Below are 14,857 nucleotides of genomic sequence, written 5' to 3'. Positions count from 1 at the left end.
GTTATACCTTTGTACATCACCACCTAAACTCTTCTTCCTGATAATGTAGTGATTAACACATCAGCTTGTTCGATTATTTGCCACCGGGTTTTATTCTTATCTTTAGAATCCTTTTTCTTATCCAGCTCAGCTCAGTGTCCAAAGTGCATACACAGTCACTGGTTAAAAACTTATTTTCATCTACATGTCTCCAAATGGACAAATTTGAAAAAAATGGTTTGTCTTAGTATGGCATTAGAGTCAGAGAAAAAAGTTAGTATGAGTAAATTTAAAATTATGTATTTAACCCACAGCCAACATAATACTGAATGAGGAAAAGTTGAAAGCATTCCCTCTGAGAATGGGAACAAGACAAGGATGCCCACTCTCACCACTCCTCTTCAACAGAGTACTGGAAGTCCCAGCCAGAGCAGTCAGAGAAGAGAAAGATATAAAGGGCATCCAAATCAGTAAAGAGGAATTCAAACTGTCACTGTTTGCTGACAATGTGATTGTTTACCTTGAAAACCCTAAGGACTCCTCCAGAAGGCTGCTAGCACTGATAAAAGAATTCAGCAAAATGTCCAGATACAAGATTAATGTACACAAATCAGTAGTTCTTCTATATATCAACAGTGACTATGTGGAGGATCAAATCAAGAAACTACAAAAAAAAAATGATAATAAAATACTTAGGAATACACCTAACAAAGGAGTCGAAAGACCTCTACAAGGATAACTACAAAACACTGCTGAAAGAAATCATAGACAACACAAACAAATGGGAACACATCCCATGCTCATGGATGGGTAGAATCAATATTGCAAAAATGACCATACTGCTAAAAGCAATCTACAAATTCAACCCAATCCCTACCAAAATACCATCATTCTTCACAGAGTTAGAAAAAACAACCAATTATAAAATTCATATGGAACCAAAAAAGAGTCTGCATAGCCAAAGCAACACTAAGCAAAAAGAACAAATCTGGAGGCATCACACTACCTGATTTCAAACTATACACTAAGGCCATAGTCACCAAAACAGCGTGGTACTGGTATAAAAATAGGCACGTAGACCAATGGAACAGAATAGGGAACCCAGAAGTAAACCCAAATACTTACAGCCAATTGATCTTCAGCAAAGCAAACAAAAACATAAAGTGGGGAAAGGACACCCTTTTTAATAAATAGTGCTGGGTTAATTGGCTAGCCACATGTAGGAGAATGAATACGGATCCTCATCCCTCACCTTATTCAAAAACCAACACAAGATAGATTAAGGACTTAAACCTAAGACCTGATACTATAAAAATTCTAGAAGACAATGTTGGAAAAACCCTTCTAGACATTGGCTTAGGCAAAGATTTCATGACCAAGAACCCAAAAGCACATGCAATAAAAACAAAGATAAATAGCTGGGACCTAATTAAACTAAAGAGCTTTTTGCACAGCAAAAGGAACAGTCAGCAGAGTCAACAGGCAACCCACAGAGTGGGAGAAAATCTTCACAATCTATACATCTGACAAAGGACTAATATCCAGTATCTACAACAAACTCAAATCATAAGAAAAAAACAAACAATCCCATCAAAAAGTGAGCTAAGGACATGAGTAGACAATTCTTAAAAGAAGATACACAAATGACCAGCAAACATATGAAAAAAATGCTCAACATCACCAATGATCAGGGAAATGCAAATCAAAACCACAATGCGATACCACTTTACTCCTGCAAAAAACAGTCATAATAAAAAAAAATCGAAAAACAGTAGATGTTGGCGTGGATGCAGTGATTAGGGAACACTTCTACATGGCTGGTGGGAATGTAAACTAGCACAGCCACTATGGAAAGCAGCGTGGAGGTTCCTGACAGAATACTATTCGGTCATAAAAAGGAATGAATTAACAGCATTGGCAGTGACCTAGATGAGACTGGAGACTATTATTCTAAGTGAAGTAAATCAGGAATGGAAAACCAAATATTGTATGTTATCACAGATACGTAGGAGCTAAGGTATGAAGACAAAAAGGCATAAGAATGATACAATGGACTTTGGGGACTTGGGAGGAAGAGTGAGCGGGGGCGAGGGATAAAAGGCTACAAATAGGCCGGGCGCGGTGGCTCAAGCCTGTAATCCCAGCACTTTGGGAGGCCGAGACAGGCGGATCAGGAGGTCAGGAGATCGAGACCATCCTGGCTAGCACGGTGAAACCCCGTCTCTACTAAAAAATACAAAAAACTAGCCGGGCGAGATGGCGGGCGCCTGTAGTCCCAGCTACTTGGGAGGCTGAGGCAGGAGAATGGCGTGAACCCGGGAGGCGGAGCTTGCAGTGACCTGAGATCATGCTACTGCGCTACAGGGTGCTCGGGTGATGGGTGCACCCAAATCTCACAAATCACCACTAAAGAACTTACTCATGTAACAAGATACCAACTGTACCCCAATAACTTATGGAAAAATAAAATAAAACAATAAATTTTTTTAAAGTCCTAATAAAAAAAATCTAAAAAGTAAATAAAAATATGCATTGTATTATCATGCAGAAAAACCTTTTTCATTATATATGTAATATCTGTATACACGTAGATATTACTTGTTGCATTATGGAAGACCGTTTATGTGTAAAGGATATCACTCACTGCAGTGAGGAATGATTGGGTAAGCCAGGTGTGATGGTTCATGCCTGTAATTCCAACACTTTGGGAGGCCAACGTGGGCGGATCACCTGAGGTCAGGAGTTCGATACCAGCCTGGCCAACATGGTGAAACCTCATCTCTACTGGGTGTGGTTGCGCATGCCTGTATTCTCAGCTACTTGGGAGGCTGAGGCATGAAAGTCACTCGAACCTGGGAGGCAGAGGTTGCAATGAGCCAAGATCACACCACTGCACTCCAGCCTGGGCAACAGAGTGAGACTCTTATCTCAAAAAAAAGAATAATTGGGTAGTTTTATGTTTTATTATTGAATTACCCTCCTGTTTCAGTGTAGGGACCAGCCCTACAGGGCCTGTGGGTTTTCTCCTCTTGTGCAGAGATGAGAGATCGTAGAAATAAAGACACAAGGCAAAGAGATAGAAGAAAAGACAGCTGGGCCCAGGGGATCACTACCACCAAGATGGCAGAGACTGGTAGTGGCCCCGAATGCCTGGCTGTACTGTTATTTATTGTATATGAGGCAAGGGGGTGTGTGAGTCATCTCCAACGACAGGTAAGGTCACGTGAGTCACCTATCCACCAGAGCCCTTCGCTGTTTTGTAGCGGAGGTGGAGAGAGAGAGAGGAGACAGCTTACGTCACTATTTCTTCTATGCATTTCTCGGAGAGATCAAAGACTTTAATATTCTTACTAATTCTGCTACTGCTACGTAGAAGGCAGAGCCAGGTGTACAGGGCGGAACATGAAAGTGGACCAGGAGCATGACCGCAGAAGCACAGTGTTACAAGGTTTAGGCCTCCGGATGGCTGCCGGCGGGCTTCACTGATGTCAGGCCTTCCACAAGAGGTGGTGGAGCAGAGTCTTCTCTAACTCCTCCCTTTCCCAGTGTGCTAAGTAATGGTTGCCTTCCCAGGCACTGGCACTACCGCTAGACCAAGGTCTGCTAAGTAACAGGTGCCTTTCCAGGCGCTGGCGTTACCGCTAGACCAAGGAGCCCTCTAGTGGCCGTGTCCGGGCGTGACAGGGGGCTCACACTTGTGGTCACTTCTCACCGTGTCCCTTCAGCTCCTATCTCTGTATGGCCTGATTTTTCCTAGATTATAATTGTAGAACAGACATTATTATAATATTGGAATAAAGAGTAATGCTACAAACTAATTATTGATAATATTCATGTATAATCTTGTCTATATTCTATGTCTAATATAACTATTCGTATTTTAAGTATTTTCTTTATTATACTGGAACAGCTTGTGACTTCAGTTTCTTGCCTCGGCACCCGGGTGGCTTGCCGCCCACATTTCAGTGCTGAAGAAATGAATGACTTCTTTTATTGCTTTAAATGAAATATCTCCCCTTTTCTAAACTTTATTACAATCAATAAATGGGTGATGACTGAACCAAAACAATATCATGCATGACCTTCCAACCTCCCCTGTTTACCTAGAAAGGAACCTCAACATAGTCATTTTTAAAGACAGTTTCCTAAAATAAATTTGAATAACACAGTAATCATGATTGCAGTCTTCAAATATCACAACAAAGGCTAAAAATATCAAGCAACAAGTCATTTTAATTTCCCTCAGTTCTTTTCACTTTGGTTATTGTATCAGTTAGCAGTTGCTGTATAACAAGCCATCCTAGAAGCAAATGGTTTAATATGGTGTTTTTATTAATAAATGTGATTGTATGGTGGGAAGTTTTTCTGAGCTCTTCTAGTCTCCTTATGAATGTATAAATCAGTTGTGGGTCTGCCGGGAAGGGCTTGCTGATATTGGCTTGGTTTTCTTACATTCTGGGGACTCAGTTTGCTTTTGGATGATGTAGCCTGGGCTTGTCCGGGACAACCGTCTTCCCTTCCACATATCCTCTCCTCCTCTGGCAAGCAGGGTTCCAAGAAACAGCAGCAGAAATACACCAAGTCCCTCAAGCACACTGTCAATATCAGCCTATTCTATTGGCCAAGGAAACTGAAACTTCTAAACCTGGCTCAAGTCTTGAAGGATGACGCCTTCCACCTCATCTCTCAGTAGCCATATGATCTTAGAAAAGAAAGGGAGAATGAAAGTATATGTTTAATGAGCAGCTATGGAAATTCCTTTTTTTTTTTTTTTTTTTTTTTTTTTTGAGATGGAGTCTCACTCTGTCACCCAGCATGGAGTGCAGTGATACGATCTCAGCTCACTGTAACCTCCACCTCCCGGGTTCATGTATCATGTAATTATCCTGCCACAACCTCCTGAGTAGCTGGGATTACAGGTGTGTGCCACCATGCCTGGTTAATTTTTGTATTTTTAGTAGAGACATTGGCCAGATGGTCTCCAACTCCTAACCTCAAGTGATCTACCCATCTCAGCTTCCCAAAGTGCTGGGATTACTGGCATGAGCCACCGCACATGGCCAGCTATGGAAATTCTATTTCAGAAGATCTAGACTCTCAGCATGTAAATATTCCTCTCTGCTCCTTGCCTCCAGCTCTGGAAGAAAAATAACCCTTTTTTTTCCTTCCAGATACCACATACATCCAGGGACCTCATGTCTAACTCATTCATTAACAGATATAGAGAAATGTTGCTTCACTGAAGCTATTGATGACATACTTATGGAAATATTACTTTTCTTTTATTGGCCAGCTCTTTAGCATATTCATAATCTTTCCATCCTCATATTGTTATTTATTGAGGGAATCTTTATTGGAGGAGTTGGCATTTGAAATGCAAATGGACAACAAAGATATAGAAACTTCAAAGAAGAGGGAAAATTGAGATGTTAAGTTCCACTGTGGATGCCCTCAATTTAAGTCTTGAGATGAAAGTCACCGGACTGGGTGCAGTGGCTCAAGCCTCAAATCCTAGCACTTTGGGAGGCCAGGGTGGGTGGATAACCTGAGGTCAGGAGTTCGAGACCAGCCTGGCCAACATGGTGAAACCCCATTCTACTACAAATACAAAAAATTAGCCAGGCATGGTGGCAGACGACTATAATCCCAGTTACTCGGGAGCCTGAGGCAGGAGAATCACTTGAACCCAGGAGGCCGAGATTGCGCCATTGCACTCCAGCCTGGGCAACAAGAACAAAACTTCATCTTAAAAAAAAAAAAAAAAAAGAAAGAAAGAAAGAAAAAAAGAAAGAAAGTCACTAGAAACTTCAAGGAACCCAGGATGAAAAGCGTGAAGTGCTACACCAGCATCCTTTCCAGTTGCAGGCAGGTTTAATAATCACTAAGCCTTCATTTATGCAGCACCAAAAAACAAACAAACAAGCAAACAAACAAAACCCATGCTATTTTCTTCCGCTGATCACACTATGACATTTTGAATTTTTCTGTGCATAAGCAATTCTCCGATGCAGATCTTCTAATTTGCTAAAACATTTCCTTTTGTGCAACCCCTTCAGAAAAGTAAGAACACACTATAATTGTTCCTCTTCTCACAAAGTACCCATGGGTTATAGGAAACATTGATCTTTTTATGGATCTCACAGATATGACATATAATAAAAATTTTAAAGTGTGTTTTAAGCTGTGTAGCAAGTTATGGATCGCATTCATCTGCAGGTAACAGGAAGTCAAAGGAAAACAGTGTCTATTAATTTCTTAAGGGATACACAAAATAAAAAGCTATAATCGCGGCACTTTGGGAGGCTGAGGCTGCTGGGTGGGGGATGTCTCACTGGGATCCTTTACTCTTACTCTAAGATCGTTTCCTCCATACGTGCAATCTCATCAGCTCAAGGGAAATATAAGGCATTTTCCACCTGTGCATCTCACCTCTCAGTTGTCTCCTTGTTTTATTGTACGAGCCTAGGTGTGTACCTTAGCTCAGCTGCAACCCACAACTCACACTCAAGTGCAACAGCCTCAGTGATGTACACGGTGGTCACCCCCATGCTGAACCCCTTCATCTATAGCCTGAGGAATAAGGACATAAAGAGGGCTCTGAAGAATTCTTTGGGAGGGAAACTAGAAAAGGGCCAGTTGTCCTAGGGCTGAATCTATAGCCATGATTGCAGGACTCAAAGCCTCAGAGCCAGATATTGCTGTTGTTTAATCAGATCATTGGAAATTGCTCTTTCTATTTATTTCCTGAAGTTTCTATTTCTTTTATCTCAACTGCTTCATCAAACTTAAGCAACTCCTATTATTAAGCTTTCTTCTCTCTCTAATATTTAACATATTTTCCCTTTGTTTTCCTCCTTTCTCAAAGTTATTCCCAACCTTGGGTCAGAAACAATTTGCAGATTCCCATTAGTCTCATAGAGTTATGAGTTGTACTATTCCTATAGAATAAACTACGCTTGGCACTGAGGCCATTTATGTAATTTTATCGGAGAAGAATTTCTGAGGCTATGGCTTTTCACTTTTTGTGTTTGTCATTCATTTCTGTATCACTACCTTAATTGATCTTCCTGGTAATGTAGACTTTAACGTACTAGTGTATTTGATAGCTGGTTATGGGATTTTACACTCCCATTAGGATCCTGTTCTCTTCTTGAACTCAGTATTCATGGATTCTACTATATTTACTGGCACTGAGTACTTAGTCAAAAGTTGCCCATCAAATAAATGTTCCAAGTGTAGTCTACACAGAAAGACAAATTTGCATAAATCAATTGGCTGTACATGACCTTAGAGTTAGACATGACCTTAAATATGATAGAGTAAAATTTTCAATTATATACTAAATTTCTATGGAATGTTTGTTTTCGATGATGTACATCTACTCATTGAAGTGTGGAAGCTTGTTGTTCATGTGTAATGAGGTTTATTGATCTGAGTGAAAGATTTGGCGTTATGGTCTGTATTATTTTATTGTATCATTTTGCTGTTTCTACTTGAAAATTCTAGTATTACCTACAAATATAACTACGTACATTGTCCAAAAAATATTTTCCCCTTTAACAAATGTAATCATAACACAAACTACAGATGATTGAACAATATGTATATTTACTTAATCATCAATTCCTTTACTTCTTCTATGATCTAAATTATTTTCAGTCCTCATGATCAAAGATTACTCTGTTTATATCTGGATATTTATATCTTTCCTGAAAGTTGGAAAGTTTTCAGTTACTATTTTTTTAATAAGCTTTCTGTCCCTTTATTCATTCCTTCTCCGTTTTGATTCCTGTAAACTCAAATATTTACCCTCTTTATGCTGCCCCATAAATCCCATAAGCTTTATTCACTCCTTTTTATTCTGTTTTCCTCCTCTGAGTGTATGTTTTCTAATAATCTGTCTTCAAGTTCACAGATTATTTCTTCTGCTTTATCAATCCTGCTGTTGACACTCTAGATTGCATTTTTCATTTCATTCATTGTATTTTTCATCTTGAGAATTTCTAGAGCTTTTTATAATTTCAATCTGTTAAATTTCCAGTTTTGTTCATTTATTGGCTTTCTGATTTTGTTGAATTGTCTCTCTGTATTTTCTTAAAGTTTGCTGCACTTCTTTAAAACAATTATTTTTGAACTCTTTGTCAGAAAGTTCATATATCTCCATTTCTTTCTTTTTTATTTAAAATAAATAAATAATTGTTTTTTTTTAAAAAAATCACAATACAACAATAAAAATAATACAAATTTTTTAAACAAAGTATAACAATTATTTACAGAGCATTTACACTGTATTCAATATTATAAGTACTCTAGAAATGATTTAAAGTATACAAGAGAATGTGCATAACTGATATGCAAATACTATGCCTTTTTATATAAGGGACTTCAGCATCAGTGGATTTTGTTATCTGCAGGGTGTCCTGAAACCAATCCCCTGCAGATAATAAGGAATGACTTACTATAGAGAAGACAAGTGAGAGGTTAACCCAGGAATAAAGCATTGACCAGATGAATGTTGCATCACTTGAACACATGAGCATTGTAAACGCTAGAGTAGGTCTTCCCATCTGGTGAGAAAGATATCTTGTTGATTATTCCTTCAGGCAGAAAATTGTCACTCAGAGGGGATGCTGTGTCTCACTATTCTTATTTTCTGCAACTGTTTTAATGGTATTTTATTTGAGTTTTAAAAATCAGTCCTAGCCATGCATAGTGGCTCATACCTATAATGTCAGCATTTTGGGAGGTTGAGGCAGGAGGATCACTTGAGCCCAGGTTGTTCCCAGACCAAAGCAAGGGTCAGGCTGCTTATTCTCATGGCCCATTAACGAGATGCAGATGAACTAAAGAGGAAGAGAGTTTTTATTTCTATAACCGGTTACAGGGAGAAGTCCTGGAAATTATCACCAGATCAACTCAAAAATTTTGCTGTTTTCCAGAGCTTATATACCTTCTAAGCTATATGTCTATGTGTAAGTGTGCGTTCATCTAAAGACATAAGTGATTAACTTCTTTTAATCTATAACTAAAATCTGAGTCCTGAAGACTTTCCTCGGGAGCCTCAGTAAATTTACTTAATTTAAATGGGTCCAGGTGCTGGGATGATTACCCTTATCTTGTCTCCCGATAAATCATGGAAGTTGAGGGAGTTCCTTCAGACCTCCAATAAACTTGTTTGTGGAGGCCTGGGGAGTTTCTTCAGACCCCCAATAAAAACTTGTTTAATCCTAAATGGGTCCTGTTAAGAATTCCTTCATTATCTTCTCATGTTTCAGTGCCCAGGAAAGGCCTAGGCAAAACTCTGGGTAGGAATTTTTTTTTTTTTTTTTTTTTTTTTTTTTTACATTCCAGCCTTTGTATAAAGGCACTGGCTCTACCAGTTTTTAATATTTAACTTAACCACTCAGTCAGTGCTGACACAGTTGTTACAGAGGCCTGCATTAGTGGGACCTGGCCTGCCACAAGGTGTTTGAGACCAGCCTGGCCAACATAGCAAGACCCCATCTCTACCAAAAAAAAAAAAAAAAAAGATCCTTTGTGAGTTGTTAAAGATGGTCTATATTCTCTGGAACGGAATAACAAGAAGCATCCAATGGACTTGTTTTGAACCTGTAAAAGTGTAGATACCTGCAGGGTCCTGCCTGGGCAGCCAGGAAGCCACCTCTCATCTTGCTTCTCTTTGCATGCCTGGAAATTTCTCTATAGTACCTTCAATAGTAACAATAGAACTTGTGGCAAAGTCACTGGAATGGTTTTGTTCGGAGTTGTGTGTGGTCCCTGTCCACAACTCCAAGTTCAGTTGGTTAAGACTCACAGGGTCTTTTAAAAAGAAGAAAAAAAGACAAAACCTGCCTGCTCATGCACAAAGAAACTCCATCTAAAATGTTGAGGAGGCCGGGCGCGGTGCTCACGCCTGTAATCCCAACACTTTGGGAGGCTAAGGCCAGTGGATCGCTTGACATCAGGAGTTTGAGACCAGCCTGGCCAACATGGCAAAACCCCATCTCTACCAAAAGTACAAAAATGAGCCTAGCATAGTGGTGGGTGCCTGTAGTCCCAGCTACTCAGGAGGCTGAGGCAGAAGAGTTGCTTGAACCCGGGAGACAGAGGCTGCAGTGAGCTGGGATCATGCCACTGCACTCCAGCCTGGGCAATGGAGCGAGACTCAAAAATAAATAAATAAAAATTAAAAAATTAAATGTTGAGGAAACCATCATGGGGGAGGACAATAAACAATGGAAGCCACACCAGGCAGAAAAGAATATCATAAGCAAAGAGCCCCAGAGGAAAGCATTCCCATACCTAGTACCCAAGATGCTTCCAAGAATACAAAACTAGCAGAAAAAAAAAAAATGTTTCTTTCTATTTTGGCTCCCTCACTCATGGGAATGAAATCACTCGGAGAATAGAGTTAAAACGGAGTGATTAATTTAATGAGCATTCATGATAATTCAACCTCTGAGAATGATAGTAAATACGCCCCTTAATCTGTTACCTACTGTTCAAATGTTCCAGGAAGCAGGGAGTTCGACTTTCAGAGGACTTATGCCCAAGGCCACCTCGCCATCCATCCCTGAAGTTGAGTTGAACCTCCATCGCCTAGGGAAGACAGGACCCAGGGAACAAGAGGCTTAGCAATGCCCCGGAGCATCTGAGATGGAGAACAGGTAAGGAGGCAGGCAGAGCTCTCAAAGGAAGAACTTTGGCAGTGTAAATGGGGACAGTGTGGTGAAGACAGTTCATTCACTTAAAGCATCCTGCACAATCAATTCTTGTGTCTCTCTCAACCGCTAAGAGGAAGAGCGTGTCTTCCTCTCTCTTCTAGAACCAAATTCTGAGGCTCTTTCACCTTCCTAATAAAAATTGACCTTCTCTTAGCTTCTAGTATCTCTCAAAAGTTTCCTACGCAGCCATCTTAGCTGTTTTTCTGGAGCCATTAAAAGTGCTTCCAAGGAATGAAATAAGAAAAACAAAAAAAGAAAAAGAAAAAAATAATAAATATGTTTCCATTCTCCTGTATCAAAGACGCTCCTATATGAATTATCCATAATATCATATTCAGTTACTCATTCATTCATTCACTGATTCACTCAAGAAACATTTTCCTGAGATTTCATAGTTAGCACTTGCAAGCCCATTGCATACATCTTCTGACATTAGTTCACTTATTATTTCGGTGCCTCAGTCTCTGTATTTGTAAAATGAGTGTAATAGTCATATCCACTTCATAGAGTTAAGAATTAAATTAGATCTACCCTATGATCCAGTAATCCCACTGTTAGGTATATATTCAAAAGAAAGGAAATCAGTATGTCATTTTTGGTTTTGGTGGTGGTTGGTGGTGGTGGTGGTGGTGGTTGTTGTTTTAGTTTTCTTGAGATGGAATCTTGCTCTGTCACTCAGGCTGGAGTGAAATGGCGTGATCTCGGCTCACTGCAGCCCCTGCCTCCCAGAATCAAGTGATTCTCCTGCCTCAGCCTCTCGAGTAGCTGGGATTGGCACATGCCACCACGCCCAGCTGATTTTTGTATTTTAAGTAGAGATGGGGTTTTGCCATGTTAGCCAAGCTGGTTTCAAACTCTTGACCTCAGGTGATCCACCCAGCTCGACCTCCCAAAGTGCTGGGATTACAGGCATGAGCCACCTTGCCCAGCCTGGAAATCCATATATCAAAGAAATATCTGTACTTCCATGTTTATTGCAGCGCTATTCACAATATCCAAGATATGGAATCTACCTAAGTGTTCATCACTAGATGAATGTATAAAGAAAATGTGGTGCCTAGACAAAAGAATGCTGTTCAGAATGAAAGCCTGCCAGTTGCTGCAACAAGGATGAGACTGGGCGTCATTATGCTAAGTGAAGTAAGCCAGGTGCAGAAAGTCAAATATCGCATGTTCTCACTCCTATGTGGGAGCTAAAACATGCTGATCTCATGGAGTTAGAATGTAGAACGATAGTTATCAGACAGTGGGAAGAGAAGGGGGTGATGAGGCGAGGTTGACTCATGGGTATAAAAATACAGTTAGAAGGAATACGTTCTAGTGTTTGACAGCACAGTAGGGGACTATAGTTAACAATAATTTATTGTATATTTCCAAGTAGCTGGAAGAGAAGATTTGAAATGTTGCCAACACAAAGAAATGATAAACATTTGAGTTGATGGATATACTAATTACTCTGCTGTGATCATTATGTATTGTATGCATATATCAAAATAGCACGTGTCCTCCATAAGTATGTACAACTATTATGTACCAATTTTTAAAAATAGCTGTAATAAACATTTTTAATTTAAAATGAGGATTAAATTAAAGAAGATCATGCATGAGAAGTTTTTTCAATTGTCTCTAAGATCTAGTGAACTCATGTTATTCCTGCATTACTATAAACACATTTTCATTCATTAAATCAAAAAAATTGTGATGATCATCAAATGAACTAAGACATATAAAATATACGACAAATATATATTATATATATAAAATATACGACAAACATATATTATATATAAATATATGACAAATATATATTATATATAAAATATATGAACTAAAACATATAAAATATATGATAAAACATATGTCTTTAATAGATTTTAGCTATTACTACTCTTATTTGTTGAGTATTTACAAGTTTCCAGTCCCTATTCCAGGAATTTTATATTCTTGGATTTTTTTTTAAAAAAAAATCCTTTTTAACTTTTATATTAAGTTCAAGGGTACATGTGCAGTTTTGTTACATAGGTAAATGTGTATCATGGGAGTTTGTTGTACAGGTTATTTCATCACCCAGGCATTAAGCCTAGTACACATTAGTTATTTTTCCTGATCCTCTCCCTCCTCCCACCCTCCACCCTCCAATAGGCCCCAGAGTGTGTTGTTCCCCTCTATGTGTCCATGTGTTCTCATCATTTAGCTCCCACTTACAAGTGAGAACATGTGGTATTTGGTTTTCTGTTCCTGTGTTAATGTGCTAAGGATAATGGCCTCCAGCTCCATCCATGTTCCTGCAAAGGACATGATCTTGTTCTTTGTTATGGCGGCATAGTATTCCATTCTGTATATGTACTACATTTTCTTTACCTGGTCTATCATTGATGGGCATTAAGTTGATTCTATGTCTTTGCTATTGTGAATAGTGTTGCAATGAATATACCCGTGCATGTGTCTCTATAAAAGAAGGATATATGTTCCTTTGGGTATATACCCAGGAATGGGATTGCTGGACCAAATGGTATTTCTATCTTTCAATCTTTGAGGAATAACCACACTGTCTTCCACAATGGTTGAACTAATTTACACTCCCTCCAACAGTGTATAAGCCCTTCCCTTTTCTCCACAACCTCACCAGCATCCATGCTTGTTAATGTTTGAAATGATGGAGACATATTTTCTAAGAGATTCAACCGTACATATGAATGCTACTTTTATTTTCCCTTGGACTCACTTTTTTGTTAATTTTTATTTTTGAATGATTTGGATTTACAGAGTCGTTACAAAGAGAGTACAGAGTTCCCATAATTCCCATGCCCGTTCCCATAGGAACTAGATAAAAGCAATGGTTAAAAAACATTCTGAATGTACCTCTGAATGCCACCTTACAACGGCTACCGCTTTTTATGTATTTGTTTTGTTTCAGCTGCCTTACTAAAATCATGCTCAGTTAAAATAAGTTTTCAGGCTGGGCCTGGTGGTTCACGCCTATAATCCCAGCACTTTGGGAGGCTGAGGTGGGGGGCTTATAAGGTCAGGAGTTCAAGACCAACCTGATCAACATAGTGAAACCTCGTCTCTACTAAAAATACAAAAATTAGCCAGGCATGGTGGCGTGCGTCTGTAATGTCAGCTACTCAGGAGGCTGAGGCAGGAGAATCACTTGAACCCAGGAGGTGGAGGTTGCAGTGAGCTGAGATCGTGCCACTGCACTCCAGCCTGGGAGAAGAGTGAGGCTCTGCCAGGAAGGAAGGAAGGAAGGAAGGAAGGAAGGAAGGAAGGGAGGGAGGGAGGGAGGGAGGGAGGGAGGGAGGGAGGGAGGGAGGGAGGGAAGGGGGAGGGGGGGAGGGAGGGAGGGAAGAAAGAGAGAGAGAGAAAGAAAGGAAGGAGGGAAGGAAGGAAGGAGGGAAGGAAGGAAGGAGGGAAGGAAGGAAGGAAGGAAGGAAGGAAGGAAGGAAGGAAGGAAGGAAGGAAGGGAAGAAGGAAGGAAGGGAGAGAGAAAGAAAGTTTTCAGCTACCAAAAGTTTTCAGCTACCAATCCATCATCCACCACCAATTCATCATCTGAAAACAAAGTTGCGTTGCCTTTTTAATACAGGTCTCATTTCTTTTTCACCTTGGATTGCATTGGTTGAAACTTCCAGGGCACTGACAAATAATTACTAATGATAAACATACCTTTCCTTTTTAATTCTTAAAGGAGAATTCTCCTGTTGTTCCTGCCACACAGCCTCACCAGATCATTTTTGGAAGTAAGTTCAGTTTTTTATTTAATTCCTTCCTTGGTTATTGATCTGTTTTCCTCCATCCTGAATCAACTTTGGGCACTTATATTTTTCCAGAAATAAGTTTGTTTCTTGGATATTTTAATATTTTTAACATGGCATTATAAATAACATTATCTTGCAAAGTTGAGCGTTTCCTTACCTCTGTGTTCATTTTTTTTCTCATTCTTGGTTCCAGGCCTTTCTGTTCTTTCTCCCTCTTTGTATCCCTTTTGTTACACTTGTATCTAATTTTTTCTATTTGTTTGTGTTTGCCAAAGAATTCGCTCGGGAATTTATTTTTCAGTTCCAGAATATTTCTTCTTTTTAGTTCATTAACTCTGCTCTGATCTTTATTGCTACTTCTTTCTGTTTTAACAGAATGTTAAATGTTTTCTG

This window comes from Chlorocebus sabaeus, chromosome 6 (assembly GCF_047675955.1).
Source record: "Chlorocebus sabaeus isolate Y175 chromosome 6, mChlSab1.0.hap1, whole genome shotgun sequence".
Classification (NCBI taxonomy): domain Eukaryota; kingdom Metazoa; phylum Chordata; class Mammalia; order Primates; family Cercopithecidae; genus Chlorocebus; species Chlorocebus sabaeus.
Note: the sequence above shows the minus strand (reverse complement) of the source record.